This window comes from Megalops cyprinoides, chromosome 2, assembly GCF_013368585.1.
Source record: "Megalops cyprinoides isolate fMegCyp1 chromosome 2, fMegCyp1.pri, whole genome shotgun sequence".
NCBI classification, from domain to species: Eukaryota; Metazoa; Chordata; class Actinopteri; order Elopiformes; family Megalopidae; genus Megalops; species Megalops cyprinoides.
In genome coordinates this window covers 49,410,475-49,429,035 of record NC_050584.1, presented here as the reverse complement: position 1 = coordinate 49,429,035, position 18,561 = coordinate 49,410,475, and the positions used below count along the sequence as shown (strand labels likewise).

Below are 18,561 nucleotides of genomic sequence, written 5' to 3'. Positions count from 1 at the left end.
AGTTTTCTAGGTTGCCAGCTAGCTAGTTAGCAAGTTAGCTGTAGCTCGTAGCTCCTGGCTGGTACAGGTGCAGTGTCACCGTTACAAAACACAAAGGTACACGCCACCCTTTTCAAACGAAATAGCTAGCTAGTAAGCTAGCCTGCGAGACACTGTCTCTACCAGCATGCTTCTGAGACAAGATAGCAAGCTACAACAGCCAACCGAATTATGCATGGGATAGAAACCCATGAAATCCTTTTTACAGCTCCCAGAATACTGGAAACAACCATACGGTTTTGCCGGCTATCTTCCAAACTACCTCTTCCACTATACACACTGTCAGAAAAATCCAGCTATACTCCCTTTTCGCAGCGTCAATATTTAAAAGTTCGGGCGCCCTCTGCTGTTCATGGCAATAAAAACATTGATCCAAAAATGTTACCACAGCTACATAATATAGAGCTTGCTATTCTAAAATAGCACATATCAGTTAAGCAAATGTACAGTATTTCACAAGAATTGTTACAGTTGTGTCAGAATTAAACAAATTATGATATCCTCACCTTTATATCGTCTTTTGTGATTACATTTCAGTGCAGTTATGATGCACAAATAACTGCATTAATATTGATTAAACAACAGCAACAATAATAAGTATTATACCGAAAACTGGTAGAGGCTGTAGCAGCATCACAGTGTCATAGTAGTATGCACTGTCATTTTACAGATTTGCCTTTTTTCTCTGAGACCTGGTAATTATATTACTTTATAATTATCATTCAAGTATAATTATCATTCACATTCGTTGATCTAAATGTATTTTGAAATAAACTGAAAAATCACAATTGTACAGAGAAATTCACATATCGTTCATCTAAAAATGACACCTAAGGAAAGTAGGCTTAATTAATTTTAGGATCTGCCTCAAACCAAATGCTGTAATCCCCACACACTTCATGAAGAGTGGACCTCAGAGACATACTTCACAAACATGCAGAAGTGCACTTGGCTTCTTCATGCTGAATTTCTGTTTAAATCTCTGACCGCAAATGAATGTCTCTGCGTATAAGAGTTAAGTTAAGTTAAGTTATTAGCTGTTTGTAATAAATGTTTAAAGATTAAACTAGACAGTGTTGCTAGTGGACAGCAGTGCAGTGTAGTGGCAAGGCACCAAAGGGTTACTGGTTACATTTCTCACTTGGGTCACTGCTGTTGTACCCTTGGGCAAGGTACTTAACCTACAATTGCCTCAACAAATATCCAGCTGTATAAATTGTAAGTCACTCTGGATAAGAACATCTGCTAAATGATAATACTGTAATGTAACCAACCATACATCTCTGACTTGGTAACCGAAGTTAGTAACTAGTTAATGCTAGGTAAACTGCTTGCTAAGCCAAACATAGTTTATGGGCAGAAAATACAATGAGAATTTTAATTTATTATTAGACTACAATAAGATTTATTATTATGCTGAATTACTGAGTTTGTCGATCTGCCATTTTTCAAAAACATTTGAAAAAGTCTACATATTCCCCAAACTAATGCAGTGCTTATGGGGGTTATGGACAATGCCCCTCAGCTTTGGCTACAGAAAGGGCCCCAGAAAGGACACAGTCAATCCCTTGCCTGTTTCACATCTAAGAAATAGGACACCCTAAAATCCTTGGTGTTTGTGTGGGTATGAACAGATTAAGTATTCAAGGGCTTAAGCATGTGGTTTAGGACACATCCATGGACTTGTAAAAAGTTGGTATGGCTGGCCAAAGTCTACCTGGATTTCATTTTCTCATAAACCTAGGTGCCTTTTATATAGCTTTCAATGTATGTGACAACATTAAACAAAATCTTAAATAAAGATTTAGATGTGACTAATAAATGTTAATAGAATGAAGCATGTGTGCTGCATATTTTATTTGTTTTGTGCAGTTGCAGGACATGTAAATTGCCCTGGATATTGTTCCTAGGACTTGCTTATCATGTCAGGCCATTTCCTGATTGATTACTGGCGTTACCCTGAGTGGTACTTTTATGAACAACAAAATTTTGTAAAAACCATACACCAAGTGTTTTACCACTGGTACAGTGTTCATACAAAATTAAGACTCGAAACATAAAGGAAAAGTCAGGTGTTCATTACACTGAAAATATTCAATATAGTGTAAATTACATGTATTCTCCCCAAAAACAGGTTGTAGTCTTTATGTGTGTTTACGCGTGCATAACAAGAGTGGTACCAGACTTTTTATGATCAATGTAAAACATTGCACTAGTCATTCAATTAAAATGTAGGGGATGAAAACTCACACAAGAAATTATCTAAAAATCATTATATCTCCCTAGCCTCATCACTTGCTAACTGCTGATCCTAACAACATGGATAGCTTTCAAACCCTAGATCAGGCTCTCTAACTTGACCTGCATGTAAGGACAGTGTAAGGAACATTGTTTTGTTTAACTCTGGCTTGGTTTTAACTATTTCAATCATTACAACACAGAAGTTGTTGACAATGCAAAGAACATGTGGTTGGACAGACCCCAGCAGATTAAAAATGGTGAAAGAATTGGCTTAATAGCTACTCACACCCTCAATTTCCTATGACCAATCATCACATGACAAATATGAATAGATTTTATTACAACAAAAAGCATGCAATAAATAAATTTATTACAACAAAAAGCATGCACACAACTGCAGTAATGAGCATGGGCCTATGCATACTATTTTATCACTGAAGTGATGGCTACCAGGTAAAAAAAAAGAAAGATGATTCTACAATTGGCAAATTATGAGCCTTGAGTTTTTATAAAGATTTTAACTATTGATATTATACACAAATTAATATTGTACAATGGAAACTTGAAAACTAATTAGGGCTTTAAAGTAATTAAAATGTAGGGGTTTTTAAGTAATTAAAAATGTGTCTGTTTGAGCCCAATACAGATTTATAAACATGTAATAAAAATAATTTGCTGCATAGCAATCCACTTTCAGTCATTAAAAAGTCAGGTTAAATTCTTGATAATGGAGATAAATGCATGAATGTAAAGTTGACTAGACAGATAAGCACTACAAATGGAAAAGAATATTTGGTCTTGATTCGGTGGTGACCAAAGAGGATTTAATATAGGATTAAAGAAAGGTCATTCGTGGGCTGGCAGTTCAAGTGTTTAATCTGGATATCGACCAAGTGGTAGTTTCCCCACACAGTTGCTTACGTTTACAAAAATGATTTCCTTGCCATTCACGCTTGTCAGGTGCACAGCCTTATGGAAAGGCAGTCAGCATACAGTATGTTGCCAAGACTTCTGTTTGCGCTAGAAACCGCAACTATAGTAACTAGACTGGTGAAAGTGTTTACAAAGAAAAATACAATCTGGTGATATTTCTACTAAAATTAAAATAAATTTTCGTCATATTAAACATAACAGAGAATTAAAAGTATTTCTATAGAACGGATGATTGTTGCTCTATGTGGCAATTTGCTATACTACATTAGGTTGCTTACCCCCCGATAAACAGAATGGTTCAGTCCCTGGGAGCTTTAACCCTCAATTTTCAGCTGTAGTGAGCGTAAAGCCAAAAAGGACGGCTCATTGGAGGCGTTGGGTGATATCACCTGAATTAAATAGTAAATTGTTTTACTGAATAACTAGTATATTTTTTCAATTAAAACGCGTTGGACTCATTGCCATGCAGTGAATCAAATCTGTTTCCCCAAGCTTGCCACTGGATAAGGTACGCTTCTAGTTGTATGTGTCTTGCCATTACAAGTCATTCATTTTTTTAATCGGGTTTCTTATTAGCTTGTTAGCTCTTGCAGGTTAATTAAAATGCGGTAGCAGTCCATTATTTTATTTGCTAGCTAGATTAGCACCAGTCTATATGCAAAAGAAATCTGGACTGAAGTGGTGGTTCGTTGACCATCAAATGTGTCAGGATTGCTGGCTGTGCTATGTATAATTTATTTTTCGCTTTTACTTGGTCATTTTGGACTAAATCACAGACTTAGCTAACCATTTAGTAAGCTAATTGAATGGTGCCGTGTTGAATTAAGGATGTCGCTGTTCTCTTTGTTGATGGCTTAATATAATAAGCTACTCAAAAACGGGAGAGATTTATTGTGACTAATGTTAGTTCGCTAATTCCATTTGCTAGAGCTCCCTGTCTCGCTTTAGCTAGCCGCTAGCAAGGGACAGTGGCAAGCTACAGACAGCGGCACTGTGGCCGGCAGTGTATAACGATAATACTGTAAGAAGGTGCCTAACGTTAGCTTTGGTCAGTCGCTCTCGAGGAGGTATCTGGTAGCTAACTAGCTAGCTAAGGTTATTTACAGTGCAACCTCAAACATTTCCATACTGGTTTATTTCCATTCGATGTGGGCTAGTTAACTTGCTGACGGCAATTGTCACTACAGATCTTGCTTTGGTTTGGTAGCATGCTAGCGATGACGTTAGCTTGCTAACTGTAAGGGGTTAGCTTTGCTTGTAAACTACAGCGCTACAACAGAGCAATGGGAACGTTAGCTAGCCAGCAGGCTAATCAGTGAGCAGGTCAAATGAATCTGCAGCACTCCGATAGCTTTTTGCTTGTCCTGACTGATGCTAAAAACATGAATTGCCTCATAGGGTAAACATTAATTGTCTTACTGACCTGTTTATTAATATAAAGATAGTTACTTATTTTTTCCCTGGCAATACAGCTCCCAAACCAACGCAAATTTTATTAGTCACACAAATTCATAAAAATGCGCGTATAGATGATTTAGCTGTCTGCACGGTAGTGCAATGCTACATGTTAGCTTAACAAGCAGCTGGCCTTCATATAATGTAAAAACGGCCTAGCCTGCTAAAAGAGGACCGTTTAGGATAAACCAGAATATTTGCATGAAGAATATTAGCTAATAGTAGTAACATTGTGATAAATATGAGAATGAAAAATAAAACACCCATACAATTTTGTGTGAGTGGTGAGTGAAACAATTAAAATGGAATATCAATTAATTTGCATGTCATGGCCTTAGTTTCTCATACCCCATTTCTGTATGTTTAAGGAGTGTAGCTGCGTAGTCTATTAAATATTGTATGGTTGATGTAATGTTAATTGTAGCGTAGCGAATAGCCTATAAGGGAGACCCTATACTCTTTATAAAGGTAGCGTTAATGTTACGAGGAGGTTACGATTAAAATTTATTACCCTTCTTATTTATGCGCCTGTATCACAGAATCAATTGACATTGTTCCACAAGAAGGTGCCTCCTTACCGGCAATGCCCGATAAATACTGCCTTGGATAAAGTCAACAAAGGGGGGCCCGGGGCGGGGGGGGGGGGGGGGGGGGGGGGGGGGGGGGGTGGATAACAAGAAATGCCTAGACCGAGACTGAAATGCCAAGACTGAATTCCTGCAGAAACCATGGGAAAATGAGTTGACAAATAGGTCGGTAGGACACAAATCAACATATGCATCTTTGCGATATTTGCATAGTGGATACATCTGTAATCTTTTGTCTCAGAATTTTTTTGCACTTTCCCTTAACCAACCCACCCACCATCCAGGCATTATGCAAAATGACAATCACAATCAACATTTCCTGTGATCACACCCTTTCCTTAGCACTTTCTTGTAAGGTGTTAGATCTAGTTATTTACACTGCATTAAGGATTTAAAAATGTAGGCTCGCTTATTTGTAAAGCTATGTATTTAAACTTGTTAATTATAAAATATGTGGTTTCCCAATATCATATTTATGATTGGGACACAAGATTGCATGTCATTGTGTGTGTTAATAAAATTATAGGCCTAATTTTGTTACTTCACTGGATGTTTGTTGATCTTATAATGTGGTGTGTAGTTGTATAATATACTTTTTCAATGGGCAGCTCAGTATCAGTAATATACTTCTGAAAATGAAACTTTTTGAGTGGGCAGTAAATAAATAGCTTTATTATGGATGACTCAATATTAGGGACATGTTTTAGCCTTGTTAGCCCATGCCAGCAGACCTCTTTCGTTTATGGGCAATTCTACCACAATTAATCTTCTAGTAAGTAGCACTTATGGTGAACTTTTAAGGTTTGCAGATTGTGTCAAAGTTTCTGCTACCCCAGTGAAATTCTGCTAGCTGAGTCCCCATATACTATGCCAAAAGCAAAGTTTTGAAATTAATTATGCCTGAATCAAAAAGTAAATGCAAGAATTTGAGCAACTTGATTTATATTTTCTGTTCTTGTTTTGGAGAGAACCCAGATATGAGAAATGGTTTCTTTATGTTTGTTTTTTCCCTGCTCCAAATGTCTTATGTCAAAGTAATGTACAATATGTTGCTACATCTCATATGCCACCCCTGTTCTGTTCCTGATAAACCTGGAGTGGGAATCAAGTGTAAATACCTTTCCACCACTAAAAGTGGTTCCTCCAGTTTTTAAGCTCCAAGTTAGTACAATGTACTTTGCTTTGGCAAGAAATTTGGAGAGAGATGCTGCTGCATTGTGGTAGATGTGCAGTCCCCCAAGTAAAGATATTGTTCTGCTCAGCTTCAAAAAAAAAAAAAAAACAGAAAAAATACCAAATATTAAAATGTTTAAAATTCACAAAGAATCGGTTAAGTTTAGTTGTTTGTAACTGCCAGTTCCCAGGTGGGGCACTGCTTTTGAAACTTTTGGCAATGGCCTAAATTGCCTTACTAAATGTCAGTGGCGTTTTTAGATCTGATCATTCGGGGCTATAGCCCCAAATATTTTAAGCCTAGCCCCAAATATTTTCTCCTTGAAAAGGAGGTGTTTATAGCAAAACAGCAGACAGACTGTGTAACAGAGCGGAACTTGACTTGAAGCGTCTGAAGGTATGATAATATTTATTTATTATAAAGGTAGGTATAACCTCTCCAACCTACTGATGTCGATCCCCCTTCAAAAAAAAAAAAAAAGATAAGCTCCAGGTAAACTTGACTTAGCCCCGGATCTTTTCAATAGCTAGAAACGTCCCTGCTAAATGTTAAGCTGTACAAATGGACAATATGAAAATTGTGGATAAGAGAATCTGCTGAGAAGAAAATGCAATATGTGCATTGTCACACACTATTCTTCACTTATGATCAGCTGGAGAACCAATGGCTAGAAAAGCATTTACAGCACACCCAGTAATGATCTCTTTAGCCACCTGTCAAAAAAGCAGCGTTACTTGCATGAGGACAAGATGACTACAGGTTGCTCACTTTTGGATTGAAGGCATGTAAACGGCATGGTCTGCTCAAGGCTGAAATTTTGGACAGTGACCTTTAAGGAAAACATCATTTTGTAGGGCAACCAAATCTGATACATCTTTTCTGCTGCTGATGACACCTTCCATTAGAAAGAATGTCTGTGGTTCCAGAACCACTTTTTGGGTGCAAGCACTTGACCGTTTAGGACAACACAAAAATATGGTTTTTGATCAGGTTGGCTATCTGCTAGTTTTGGCTTCTATATAGTGTATACAACCTTGCAAAAGGTCCTGGATGCCTGGACCATAGGCTTTGGAAGCCTTATGCACCTGGCTATTTGTGTTGCAGCAGTGCTTGTTTGGATGATATGATTCCTGTCCTAAAGGGGGCACAGCCCTAGTTAATGCAGTGAAGGTCAGGGCAACCTGAAGCACATCGCTAACCCAGGAAGTGCACTTGCAACCACACATCTCACTTTTGCTGTACCATGCTATAGATCTGTTACATGTAATGCTTATATCAGGTTTATCAGTGTACATAAATCCAACACTGTCTGCATATATGAATACTATACTGTATTGTAGTGACCTGAAATATCGGCAGACAGCAAAAAGGCTGTTATTGTGCTAACATTGAAATACGCCCATAAATTTTGCATAGTCTCTCCTGACAGACTGGTATGAGGGTCTACACCAAACCCCATTCCATGAACAGCTGGGGTTTATTATTGGCAACTTCCTTTTGACAGTTTTCTGTCTAATTATTATTCATTTAATGTCCAGTTGGAAACGATTCTACCTAGAAATGAATGTGTTCTGGAAATTCAGGAGGTATTTCAACATGAGACTCAGAGAGGGTGTTTCGATGGTTGTACTGTAACATGCACAACAAGTCCATGGCCCTGACCAAGCTTATTTATAAAGGCTTAGTGCATGCCTTGTTTTGCTTGCCAGGGATACTTTAACTGGACAAGGAAACTAGCTGACAGGTGGTTATCTATAACCTCTTGATTTTGTACCATCTAATTATATCACCATATTATGTAGCCACATAGTCATGTCATCAGTTTAATTTTAGATTTTGAAGAAACTCAAAACCTTATCTTGACTGCATCTGAATGCCAAACTAAATGCAGCCTTGCTAATTTTGCAGACATTTCTTGAAAAGATTCACTGACATCTGCGTAAAACTAGAAAAGAAAAACTAGTTGCTAGTTTAATAAACACAGTTCGTAAACAAAATCTATAAACTCAATTATATTGTAAGATCCCTTTTTAAAAATACATTTTACGTAATAAACACAACTTTAAAAACAAATTCAAAATAGATCTGCTTCGTGAATTGAAATGTCAAATGAGAACAGTAAATAGAAAAGCTAAATGGAAATTTGGGGGGTTTAACGAGTAACCGGATAAACATAAAAATGTTCAGGTATATTCACCTAGAAGAAAAACGGTTTATACTATTGGTTATAAATAGGCCATAAACACCATGTTTAACAGAAGCTTTCTAAACACAAGACAAGTCAACCAGTAATTGTGTGTGTGTGTGTGTGTGTGTGTGTGTGTGTGTGTGTCTGTGTGTAAGTTGCTTGTTCCAGATCAACAGCTGCACGTTCTGATTGCCATAAACATTAAATGTCATGTTGCTGAAAGCATAAGCACAGTGCAGGTGTGTTTTTCCAGTTTGAAATTGCACTGATTGGATTGGGAATTAAAAATGTTAAATGGTTTCTATGTAAGACACACAATAATTGGGGACAGATCTTTGAAATAGCTGTATCTATCAGATAATGGCAAATTTCCTGCCATGTCGGCAGGAAGATGGAGGGACTCTACAGTTATGAAGGCTTCCTTTCACATGGGCTCTCCATAATGTTGCCCTTTTGAAACTTAGATAAAAGTAGATAAAAAGTACACATTTAATTAGTGATGTAATGAAAGCTGGTGCTGATGCAGCTTTTGTAGTAAGTGCAGCCTACTCTAGCCAACACAAACCATCTGCTCTGAGGGTAGGACATTTCTCAGGGGCCAGACTGAAACAGCTTTTGTTAGCCCTTATGTGAAAATTTAAACTACAGGATGCTGACAGGCAAACAAGCCACTCATATATCATTATAATTTTTGATTATGGCAGATCCTTATGGACTGCTCTACTTTTTAATAGTTGGTTATTTGAAATTTAATCTCAAATTTGGGTTAGCCAGGGGTTTGCCACTTGTGGAAAATATTTTGATATTAGTAACTAATAAAAGTGTGTTTGTCAGAAATGCTGCTGTCTGTTTTTTTGTGATAATACTGACACATGGCAAACCTTCTGGTCAAATTCTGTGGTGAGCTTTTTAGTTCACCAAAGTTTAGCAGCAAATTTGTAGGTTTTGTAAGGAGAGTAATCCCTTACCCCCTCCTGCATCATTGCATCTGACTCAAGGTGTCAGATTGCTGCACCCAAGTTACACAGATAACTATACTACTCTGTGAAATGACAAAGTTCATAACTCCTGGCCATAAAATGTTTTAAGAGGCTGGCCCAGTGTGTTTGATTTCAAATACCATAGAATCCTAGGTCAAATTGCAGTTCTTTGATTGGGTTGTTTCTTTAGGTTCAGCATACAGCAGGGCTTGATTATGCCATTTGTTTTCTACCATCTTTGTCTGGCCTTCAGGAGGCCTTATGGGGACAAACCAATTTTAAAATGTTTGACCAAATTGATTGAATTTTCTGAGTCAGTAATTATTGTTAAGCTCATGAGCTGGCTTGTCTGTAATGCCTGGATTGGAGAGGATTGGATTGGCTAACATCAGATAGCCATTTTGCTTGGTTCCCAGCTAAATCAAGGAGTAATGTTCCTAGCAAGCTAATGTTAGCTAACTAGGATTTCTTCTTTTTCAAGTATGCATGACATTGGAGATTGTAATCTTGACAATGTTCTACTCAAGGAGTGGACTGTGTGACCACAGAACTGCAGGTGCAACGGTATTGATCAGTATAGCTGGCTACATTGATGACCTATTGCCAATTGAAAATCCTTCGCTAGGTAGCTAACTGAGCATAGCATTTTTTCTCATGTGCTTGGAGGTGCATTTTTTTTACACACAGGATTATAGTTGATATCGAGAAAGGAGTATGGGGCCTTGAATGCATGTTTCTCAGTATCCTAATCAGGATAGGCTCTACTCCACTGCTACCATCCAAGCAACTCGCAGGCGCCTGACATGTTATGGGGCGCCAGAGAGCAATGAGAAGAGGCAGAGAGAAATTTTGAGAGAAATGCTGTCTGACCCACCCACCCTTTGTTTGGACTTTTGTTCTATGTTGTACTTGTTGTTGTGTGCATCAGCTATTCATGTGGATTTTGAGATATGTACTCACTCCTGAATAGGGAACATATTGTTTGCAAAACAGCTATGGCAAATCATAAAGACTTTGGTCTGTTTTTCTTTGTTAGTACCTGTCATTGTGATCACATATTTAAAATGAATGAGAACATTTAAATACAGGATTTCATAAATTAGGCACACAGCTATGTGTGTTTCAGTTGTGGCCATTGTAATGACCCCCTCACCCCTTCTCATCTCTGTCTGTCTGTCTGCCTGTGTGTCTGTCTATCTGTCTGTCTCTCTGTCTATCTGTTAATCTATATCTCTTTTGTCCTTAAAATAAGATTTATCTGTTTTTTTTTTTTTACCAAATGAAGTACAGTATTTATAGACGAGTCTGAAAATGTGTGTTATCTGACAGTTAGGCTTGGTTGCAGTGGTCATTCAGATGTTGTTTGCTGAAATCACAGCATTTCCTTTGTGGTGTCCCCTCATTAGAGAATTCTTCTCGGAAAACTAACCATTAATGCCTCATTCATACAAATGACTTTGAAGAGTAGTTTTTGTCATTTAGATACCCCTTTATCTTGGAGATCTCCAGTTGCTGCCTTTGAATATACAGTTGCTCCCAAACCTCTCCTCTTACTGCCAGGGCTCCATTTTCCTACGGATGTCCAAACAACAGAATATTGGAACGTTATTATTTTTTGCAGGATTCTGTGTGGGGATATTTGGAAATATGAATTTTTTTTTTATCATTGTGTATTTCAGAAGACAGTCAGTTCTTTGGGAAAGAGATGATGATGCTGTTTTCGGAGTAGTTATCATTATTTTGAAAATATGATTTTTATCCAAGTGGGTAAAAAAATTACATGGTCTTTTTCCATTGAATCAAGTTTATGTTCAGATTTAACAGGGGTAGGAATAAATATGGAAGTAACATTGTTATGAATCGCCTGCATGACAAGTGATCATTGAAAAGTTATTTGCTGAATTTGCATTTATTAGGAAGTTGGAATATGCATTCTCCTCTTGGGTAGGCAGAGTGATAAACCTGGATGGGATCACGGTAGTCTCTGACTTTTTTGATTTTGGGAGCTAAATGCTGTACTTTTGGACTGACCGTGGGAAACCAAGGGAGCTTGTGTCTTTGACACAGGGCTTTTGGTCCAGACCTGATCATACCTCTGTGGGATGTGGTTTGTCTGGGGAGTAAAACTGCAGTAATTGTTTCTGTTAACTCCTAATATTAGCCCTTGACTGTGTAACTAAAAATTGCATCATGACTTGTTTTCCCTAGGGTGTGCTAAGAAAGGCATTTTTCTGTGCAGCTGAGGCAATGTTGATGGACCCGAGCTCCTAATATGTACAGGTTAAGACCAAATTCTGTCAAAATAAAAATTTCACCATGTTTTTTTTTGTCATGGTAATGGTATAGGATGGAAAAACTACTATGAGATTCTTATTTGATTTCACGAAGTGTATGTGATCAATTGTGGAATATCTGTACAACCTCAATTCTCAGTTGAAAGTGGGTGTAGGGAAGGGCAAGAGCAGTCACCCCACCCGACCTCGAACCCAGGTCTACAGGGTACTAACCATGCCACTCCGTCACAATGGAGTTTGTTTTTCCTTGCATCATATGTAAATTATATAAATAAACCATAGCTGAGAGTGGCAGCCTATCATCCCATTGACTGAGTACGGTGATAAGGATTCCTTATCTTAAGTAGTTGCTCTTAATTAGGACAATCTAATGATAACCGAATAAATGATGATAGTTAAGACAAATAAAATGGCTGTTAGTGCTATTTGTACCATGATCGGTTGCAGGAGAATATGGAGTCAAAGTACATAATTTGTCTGAAAACCCTCTTCTTACTCTGGAATGGATGCAGTTTATTCATTGGAAGGGTAGCTCTCTTCTAGCAAGATTTGCAGTGCTCATTTTTCATATGACTTTCATATTCCAACTCCAGTTTTGTTAATACCAACCTTGTGATTATGATCTATATTGAGCAATTTAGGTAGGGAGACTTTCTTCATCCAAATCATCATACTTGGAATTTTTGACAAGGACTGCAAAGTCAGATGGGTATGGTTTGATTTTGAAAGTACATATGAGCTTTAGTAGTACATACCACTCATTCATCAAAAAAAACAGCAGAACAACAGAAAAGCTTTCCTATTTATTCAGTGTTTTTCTTGGCCCCTGTGTGGATTCCTGTTGCAGTCAGAACATCTGAGACACTGGCCATCTTTGAGAGCAGAATGAAGAACCACCTCTTCAGGCTACACCTCAGCTTCCTTACCCAAGCATGATCTCTCTTCCCTCTTAGGTGTAATTATATATATGTGGAAATGCAGTTTGGGGTCTTATCTAATTACTTATCTGATTTACCTCAGGGCATGTATTTGGAATGGTATAGTCCTTAGGCTCTGCATATTGCATTTCAGTTACATGTTGGCCTAGGCATGGACTTGCAATCTCAGCTCTTTGTTTGACACTGATGCTTGTTCGTTGGTGGCATCCTGTTTCCGCAACCTTTTGTGCTGCTTTAGTAGATGCACTGTTTAAGTTGCTTTGGATAAGATCTTCTGCTAAATGACAATGTAATGCATTCAGGCACGTGCAGCAAAAACAAAGCAGGTCATTAACAGTAACAAAAGCCATGTACACAACACAGTACTGCAGTCTTATTCAAGATAATAATTATGACACACAATGGAAATAAATGATTGGTTGGGTGGTTGTTTCATCCTGTGTGGTTAAAATGTACACCGATGAGCCAAAACATTATGACCACTCACAGGTGAACCATATAACATTGATCATATCCAAACAAGGGCACATGTCAAGGTCTGGGTAGATTAGATGGTAAGCGAACAATCAGTTCTCGTAGTCAACGTGTTGGATGCAGGAGAAATGGGCAGGAGTAAAGACCTGAGTGACTTTGACAAGGGCCAGATTGTTATGGCCAGACGACTGGGTCAGAGCATCTCTGAAACGCCAAGGCTTGTGGGGTGCTCCCGGTCAGCAGTGGTGAGTACCTGCCGACAGTGGTCCGAGGAGGGACAAACCACAAACCGGCAACAGGGTGTTTGGCACTTAAGGCCAACAAAGGCTATCCCGTCTGGTCCAAACTGACAGAAGGTCTACTGTGGCACAAGTCGTAGAAAATTTTAATGATGGTTACGGGAGGAATGTGTCACAACGCACAGTGCATCGCATCCTGCTGCGTATGGGGCTACGTAGCCACAGAACGGTCAGAGTGCCCATGATGACCCCTGTCCACTGTCGAAAGCGCCTACAATGGGCATGTGAGCATCAGAACTGGACATTGGAGCAGTGGTAGAAGGTCGCCTGGTCCGATGAGTCCCGCTTTCTTTTAGATCACGTGGATGGCCGTGTACATGGGCTCCGTTTACCTGGGGGGCTGATGGCACCAGGATGCACTGTGGGAAGACAACAAGCCGGTGGCGGAAGTGTGATGCTCTGGGCAATGTGCTTCTGGGAAATCCTGGGTCCGGCCATTCCTGTGGACGTCAATTTGACACATGCCACCTACCTAAACATCGTTGCAAGCCAGGTACTCCCCTTCATGGCAATGGTATTCCCTGATTGCAGTGGCCTCTTTCATCAAGATAATGCACCCTGCCACACTGCACACATTGTTTGGGAATAGTTTGAGGAACATGATGAAGTGTTCAAGGTGTTGCCCTGGCCTCCAAATTCTCCAGATCTCAATCCGATTGAGCATCTGTGGGATGTGCTGGACTGACAAGTCCGATCCACAACAGCTCCACCTCGCAACTTACAGGACTTGAAGGATCTTCTGCTAATGTTTTGGTGCCAGATACTGCAGGACACCTTCAGGGGTCTTGTAGAGTCCACGCCTCAGCGGGTCGGCGCTGTTGTGGTGGCACACAGAGGACCAATAGCATATTAGCCAGGTGGTCATAATGTTTTGGCTCATCGGTGTATATATTCCAGAATTGGCCCCATATTGTCCTGAAAATTGTCATAGTGGAAAAAGGTAACGCTTTAGTATTTGAAAATGAGAGGAGTCTAACAGGTGAAAGAAACAATAAACCAATTTGAAAAATTATAGGGTAAATTTATTCAGTTTCTCCAGTTCATAAAATAATAAAGACATGAAGGTAACTGAGTTGAAATAGCATGACATTTGTGTGTCAGATGGTAAGTTGTGATATGTAATGAATGCTGTGAGCCCCCCATTACTTATAGTCAAGTACTGTATGTTTGTATACACGAAAACCTATTTGTAAATACAACAACATAGTAAAAAACATAAAAAACAAAATAAGTTTTTAAAAACATCCTTGTCAACTCATTGTACTAAATCCATTGTGTCTGCAATGCAAATTCTGATGCTATTGTGAAAATAATGTGCCCCTCCCTCAAATTACATCCATCAAAAAAGCTTCATATCCCATCCCCCAGTTCCACTCTCCAATGTAGCTGCATAACTAATAAAATATGTAAAAAAAAAAAAAAAAACTCTAAAGCAAATGCCAGATTGCCAAGGCTGCCTACCTTGACTGAATCCCACTAGGGGAATCACCAAATATATGGAAAACAGTGTCATTGATGCTCTATAGCTACATCTTGCTTAATGGAGACGTAACTACCATTACACCTCTTAACACCTTACAACAGTATTTGCGATGCTCGTGAGTAAGATGATACCAAGCCTAAATAGTATGTGCCAGTTTCAACATTCAACAGTTGGATACTTGGTATAGACTCTTTAATGCTTTGAGGTGGCAATAGGTACAGTTTATCCAAAACCTTTTACAGTGAAATGGAAGATGACAAATAAAGCAACAGAATAGAACTAACTAGAAGTTTCAATAAGGAAGTTACAATAATAAATGAAAGCATGAAACATTGGGATTTCACAGTAATTCACAATGCCAGTCGTCAGTAAGTAAGGGCATACCATTGTTCAAAGACAAGGGCATCGAGTTTTTTCCCTGTGTGTGAACAGAGTATTTGTCCTTGCTCTGTCAGTGTAGATCAGGCACTTGAATAAGCCACTGTGCACTAACTGACTGTAGTCTGAGAGTGTAATGATTATGTTTACAGTGCTTTCAAGGTCACTTGTATGCTCACTTGTACAGTTGTACACTCTAGTTTTTGCAGCGTGCTATTGCTGTAGAAATGTGCGGCTCTGGTGAATTAATCCAACTGCTCTGCTTGTACCTTTCAGTGATGGCATTCCATGATATCATGAAATGTTTCTGTCTGAATTGTGTTTGGGCATTAGTCAGCTATTGCTTGAGTAAATGCTATCTGTGTAAGGGAACATACTTCTCTGACTGACAGTTCTACTTGGGTACATCACCTCTATTTCCCATACTCATTTAATTTTACCAGCAGTATGTGTTTTCTGGCTGGTTTTGCAGGTGTCCAAATCTCACCCTCGTTATTTTCTGTTTTCTTGAGATGACACTCTGCAGCATTGGAAATCGTGTCTTCCTGTAGTGCAGTTAATGTCAAGCCTCTCACTTGTCTGAATTTAAGGTCAGTTTTATAAGAATAAAAATGAAAACCAATAAAGACTGGATGGATTGGGCAGCAAAAAAGAAGCCCACCTCAAACGTATTTAAGATTGTAGTGTAACAAAAAAAAAAATCTAGAAAGTGCATAGACATTCCATACGATAGTGTGGCGTGAGTCTCATTTTCTCTTTGTAAAGGTTTCAGCAATTTTTTATTGCTACATAATTTTCAAATAGTGGGGAGAGCAATGCTGATCACACACAGTGTGAATATAAATTGGCATCTGTGTAGTGCTTCAGGATTTTTAAGTTTGCTTTATAGATGTACCATCAAGAAAAAATGGTTCATGACAGGAGATTTAATAGTATTATGTGTAGTGTAAAATATTGCAGTCAAGACATGCTGTGCTGTTTGTCTGTCATGGGAAAATGTGGAATCAGGTATGGGACATTGCCTTTGTTAAAAGCAGTATATTAAGTAAATTATGCTTGATTCATCGCAAAAGCTAGAGCTACTAGTGAATGTCAGTATGGTGAGAATTTTTTAAGGTGCAGTCACAGGATACTGCAAAATCACAGCAATAAGAAAATGCTAGTCTGTCATGCGTCTGCCACATGGCTGCTGCAGAAGTGTAGAAACGTAGAGTGGGAACAGGGCACTGACAAAGAGCCCATTCTTTTTGAAGTAACAGTCAACCGGCCAGACCACAACAGCTGCAGTAATGGATTCTGTACCACCATAGCAAGCCTAGGGTGCCAGCCACCTGCATCTCGTGTCAGGAATCACCACTGTCTACATACAAGGTGTCACCAATGTATCTTCTCTGTAAATCCATATCCTAGTTATAAAATGGTACAGTTGGGACAATTTAATATACACCTTCTGATCGGATTCGATGAGCCCAGCTTTTTTCACTCATGGTACAAGTTGTGGCACCTGGCGCCAAAGGGTGAGAAGTGTGGCTTCTCCACCTCTGTGAGGCTTGGACTGACCCCAGAAAGGGCATTAGTCTGGCATCTCTCCATGCCCTGTGATAAAGTAACATAGCCCTGCAAATAACATTTTGTCCCTTAGAAAGGATTTTGTCTTGGGTTTTATTCAGATAAAAAGGCTAGACAAGAATGACTTAAACATTCAGATAAAGGAAAACTTTTAAACACATGAGAGCCTTGACAGCCCTCTGTTTAAAAAAAAAAAGGAAAAAAAAAAGACATTACACTTTGAAGAAAATGAAAGGATGTGGTAGGTCTGACACTAAAAGAAACACTGACAGAAATTCAGATAAGCTCGAGTGTGTGTGCGATTGAATGGGACTTGCTTCAGAATGCATTGATTTGAATTTCTAACAGAAAATACCAACACAAAACATGAATGAAGCAAAAATGTGACACCGTTGATGATCAAAAGGCATCACAGAGCTTCATTGATAACCGGGGTCATAACATTAGAATTCCAGCTGCTTGACTAAACAGAAAATGATCTTCTGAAAATTACAAAATGCTACTGGAATGAGAAGAATAATAACTCTTTAATTGGCACGTAACAGGTACTGACCACTATTTCCCTATTACCTGTGTATTGGATTGGACAGGAAATTCACACAGTGATTTCGCACAACAAGGGCAACCTGTAAGGAATAAAAACGTGTTTTGATCCATTAGTCACAAATATCCAAATTCAATATACAAGAAGAAAATAAAAGGGTCGCCAATCAAAAGTACAAAACCACCAAGTCACTGATTCTAAAACTGTTGCAAGGAGGCCCTCTTGTGGAGCTATGGCATAATACATATTCACTAAGCATGGAACTGTGGCAGACAAGTATGGTACCATTTATTTTGTAAATTGACTGCAGTGGTGAATTGCATTAAAAAGACTATAATCTTGTTTCGTGTGACTGAGCACACTGCATCTGATGGATACTGCTTGTCATGTCATTAAACGGACCCTTGACCCTCTGGTGAAAAAAATTGCACACGTTTGAGAAATTTCAGCTCAAGGCCTAGTGAGACAGATGTTGGCGCATAGCATATGACTCCTGAATCCATAGGGATCAGGGGAGAGTGCTGTGGCTCTTAGTGCTGAAAAACAGGGCCATGGAGAGCTAATCGAAGCCAGAGTGAATGGATTTTTCCTCAGAGTGCAGCACTTGGAAGCTGTTAACAGTGAGTGCTGAACTGAATACCACCCAGGGGAGTTATGGTGTCAGCAGCAAGCTCATCAGCTCTTTCCGGGCTCACGCAGCACCGTTGTGTTATTGTTGAGACATCACTGAAATGAAGGACAAAGAGTGAACCTCTTGTGGTTGAATGCTAAATGTTTCCCTGTTTTTAATTTGTTAATCATACATGAGCCGAAAAATTCTCATAAATCAACTTTTTTCCTTCTTGTACTCTATACCTTTTTTCTAGCTGTATTTTCCCCTTTTGAAATTAGCTGCTGAATAGGCATTTAACTTCTAATAGACTCTTGGAGATGCAAAACGCCTTACAGTGTGTATCAATTATATCATGGGCACATGTTTTTCAAC

General features: G+C 38.8%; 1 protein-coding gene across 1 annotated transcript in view; it reads left to right on the top strand.

Moving 5' to 3' along the window:
• Nucleotides 1–3,598: 3,598 nt before the first annotated feature.
• The window catches only part of ttll7 (tubulin tyrosine ligase-like family, member 7), a 52,374-nt gene continuing 37,411 nt past the window's right edge, over nucleotides 3,599–18,561 (top strand). The window contains exon 1 of the mRNA XM_036522602.1: nucleotides 3,599–3,721. The gene's annotated coding sequence lies outside the window, so the exon portion shown is untranslated. The remainder of the gene's footprint in view (nucleotides 3,722–18,561) is intronic.